This window comes from Mustela erminea, chromosome 21, assembly GCF_009829155.1.
Source record: "Mustela erminea isolate mMusErm1 chromosome 21, mMusErm1.Pri, whole genome shotgun sequence".
Lineage (NCBI taxonomy): Eukaryota > Metazoa > Chordata > Mammalia > Carnivora > Mustelidae > Mustela > Mustela erminea.
Genome location: NC_045634.1, coordinates 17,750,833 through 17,754,863, shown reverse-complemented (window position 1 = coordinate 17,754,863; position 4,031 = coordinate 17,750,833). Strand labels below are relative to the sequence as shown.

The following is a 4,031-nucleotide window of genomic DNA, read 5'->3' as shown; positions in this document are numbered from 1 at the left end:
GAGATCATGACCTGAGCCGAAGGCAGTGGCTTAACCCACTGAGCCACCCAGGCGCCCCCTCATTTAGTCTTTATAACAATTTAAATGGTACTTATTATTTTTCCTTAAAAACTTTTTAAAAATTTAATAATCATTGAAATTTTTGTGATTTTTATAATTTAAAAACTCTGTGTTCTCACACAGAACTTTTAAAAATACAGCATGTTTGAGTTACAAATAACTAACAAGATCCTGCATTTTGTTACTGCATAGCTATAAAGTAGGCCAGTGGTCAGTAAAAAGGCACAGACCTGTACCCCTGGGGATAAAAATGTATGTTTATAAAAAATAAAAAATTAATTTTAAAAAAAAAAAGGTATATTCAAATCAAAGGCAGTTTTCATTTTAATAAAGACAAAAATTTTCATGGGAATCTATGTGCAATATTTTTAAATTGTTACTATAAAAGTATTCAGTCTGTGAATAAATCAATCCCCCGTTCATGACTGATAGAGGGCAGTATGAAAGGCTGGAACATATACCCTATCATTTAGGAATTGGTGTGGCCACCATTACTTCCAATTGTACACTCATTGGTTCCTCTGTGCATCCAGAAGTAACTATCTTCACCCCAGCTAGTACCTCAGCTGATTCTAATAATCCAGTAATCCATCCCAGAGGCTGAGACGGTGCCAGAGTCCACCAGCCAAACGGCATGATTAATCAGCTTGAAGGCATTGAAGGAGTCTTTCAAACCAGTGTGGTAGTAGATCCCCTTGTGATAGTGGAGAAGTCATTGTAGACTTCAAAAGCAACTGCCACAGGCCCATGAGGGACAAGCTCAAGCTTCCTCATGGCTTCATTATGCCCCCAGAGAAGATTCCCACATAGTGGTACCCAGAGGAGTAGTAATGGAAACAGTCTTCCTTCAGTTTGCGTGGAGAATCAGTGCCTATGTAGGGAAAGCACACCTCTTCCACCAGCCCCAAATCTTGTTATTTTCCTACAAATGAAGTGCGGGAAGTCACCTTCACAGCCTTGAGCGTACTGGCTCTAAGAGACAACCTCCTGACGACTCAAGAGTGGGGTCTGAGTATTGTTGGTTAGTATACGGTTTCTTGCTTCCAGCATACCCCTAGAAGCAAATACATAGCAACTTCCACAAAATGGTTGGCTTGAACAGAAGTAACAAAATTAGGACCATGAACATTTCTCCAGTCCCTAGATGCCAGCAAATGTAAAATCGTTTCATGTATGTCAGCAGTCAGTGCTGCGGGTCTGGGCCTTAGGATTGTCTGGCTATGGCCACCACCTCTCCTAATCATCTCTGTCAGGTCAAGAGTCTCATAATCCACATAGGTGGTTGTAGTCTAAGACTTCTGAATGGCACTGATCACTTTCACAAAGTCATGGCTGTATTTGTAGAGCCAATTAAAATAGTTTTCCTGGAGACTCTCCAGATGTGCAATGCTCACGTTTGCCTTCTGAGAGGTCATTCCCACCTCAGTTTCAGGGAAACGAGTCCAGTTCCTGCCGAGCTCATCATGCACCCATCCAGCCGTGGTTGTGTGGCCGTAACTGGCTCCCTTGCCCTCTGTCCTCTTCTTTACACTTAGAAAAGGCAAATGACTTATAGTCATTCAGCACAATCTCAAAGCCTTGACTGTAAATGATGTTGAAATGGTCAGTATTGCCTAAATCATCATATGCTATATCCAGCTTCTCAACTGCATTTTTTTCTGGTGGTCCCATAACTGAGCAGTTGACGCCATGCTGGGAAACAAGGTGGCCCACCTGGAGGACCCAGGGACCCAGCAGCTCAGAGAAGGTGCATTTGGCAGGTGTGGCAGTGTGTAGTGCCAACAAAGGAGAGGAGCAGCAGGAAGGCAGGGAGCAGCCCCAGGGCAGGACTCTGGTGCAGCCCCAGAGGGGAGGAGAAAGAGCCGTTGCCAGAGAGTAGAGGAGAGAGAGCCTAAATGGTACTAATTATCATATCATGCTAAGATCAAGTAACTATGTTTTCATGAGCTTAAGCAAATTGCCCAAGATCACATCGTTAGTAGGTAGAAGAGACAGGCTTTGTACTCACAACTTTCAATTTCAGAAGACATGCTTGAAAGTACGACCCTCTATTTCCTCTCAAAGAGAGTAAGTTTTCTAAGCCCCTTTAGAAAAAGAAAATTAAAACAGGAAGCTCTTTCAATCTCAGTATTACTAAAACAAATTATTTTCACGCAATGCATACAAACAACTGAAATCCTAGCCACAAATCATTCTCATTTCTTCATTAAAGCATAATGAGAAAGTCTTTCTAATTCAAATTACTATATACACTTAAAAGAAGTAAAATGACTTTATAAATATTCTATAATTCAAATTAGTTAAAAAGGATGGGTTTTAAATATTTATATTATAGGTGTTTTGTACATACTACAAAATATAAATTTGAAATAGTACAAATGTTATATTAAAATGTAAATGAGAATCCAGTATATCTGAAATTCATAACTAGAAGAGAGTGTATTACTGATACATGACATGACCTAACTATACATAATTCTAGGTGCCTTACAAAGCATTTATAGGCATGGCCACTACTGGGATGTAGGACTTTCATTATTAAAACTGGAAAGCCCATACAAACTGGCATAATATAGTCTCCCTAAATCTGGAAAATTGTGAGGTAGCAAGAAAAGCCATGGTCCAAGAAAGATACAAATGTCTGGAACAATATCCTCATAATGTGATTTAATGTTGGAAAAATGCATGTCAAATTGTATACTTTCTTGTGAACTGAGGCAACTGCATTTTTTTCTGCTTAATCAGGTCCTATATTTTTCCTAGAGATGGAGAATAACTAAAAAACATCTATCTAGGTCAAGACCCTTCTCCTAGAGTGGTATTTAAAAAAAAAAAAAAAAGTTCGAATAATCAAATATGACAAAATTCCTGTACTCAGCTTTGCTAGATCTGAGAGATTAAACATCACCCAGAGTTATCATCTTGATATGCATCTGTAACTGGCACACCCAATATTTACTACTTTAGCACATATTTAATGAATATTCTGATTAGGGGGTTGATAACTACAAATTCATGAAATTTATGATATTTTGCTGAAATTGTCTCACTATGGTGCATCTGAGGAAATGTCCTACCATGCATAGCCAAAAAAGCTATGTTCATATTTTATAACTGATATATATTGGATGGTTGCAAAGACATTTCAATTAAGTTAAGGTTGAATTTAACAGATTTAACTATTTCATGGCTATGGCAAGTGAAAATAAGTTTGGGCCCAGGTTTCTCATGAATTTGTCCCAGTGACAGAAAGCTAAACTGGGCAAATTAAAATGTCTTACCAGACAAAGGGCTAGTATCCAAAATCTATTAAAAAAAATTTATCAAACTCAATACTCAAAGAACAAATAATCCAATCAAGAAATGGGCAGAAGACATGAAAAGACATTTCTCCAAAGAAGACATACAAACAGCCAAGAGACATACGAAAAAAGCTCAACATCACTCAGCATCAGGGAAATACAAATCAAGACTACAATGAGATACCACCTTACACCAGTCAGAATGGCTAAAATTAACAAGTCAGGAAATGACAGATGCTCGAGAGGATATGGAGAAAGGGGAACCCTCCTACACTGTTGGGGGGAATGCAAGCTGGTGCAGCCACTCTGGAAAACAGTATGGAGGTTCCTCAAAAAGTTAAAAATAGAGCTACCCTATGACCCAGCAATCGCAGCACTGGGTATTTAGCCTAAAGATACAAATGTAGTGATCTGAAGGGGCACATATTTATAGTAGCAATGTCCATAATAGCCAAACTATGGAAAGAGCCCAGATATCCATCAACAGAAGAATGGATAAAGAAGATGTGAAGGTGCTTCATTAGTGCAGTAGTAGCGCTCAGTTTCATAATCATAAAGAAGATATGGTATATATGTACAAAGGAATACTACTCAGCCATCAAAAACAATAAAATCTAGCCATTTGCAATGACGTGGATAGAACTAGAGAGTATTATGCTAAGTGGAATA

The 4,031-nt window shown here is 38.6% G+C and overlaps 1 pseudogene; it reads right to left on the bottom strand.

Annotated features, from left to right (window-relative positions):
• Positions 1–525: 525 nt before the first annotated feature.
• Positions 526–3,502, bottom strand: LOC116581955 (annotated as a pseudogene).
• Positions 3,503–4,031: the final 529 nt, after the last annotated feature.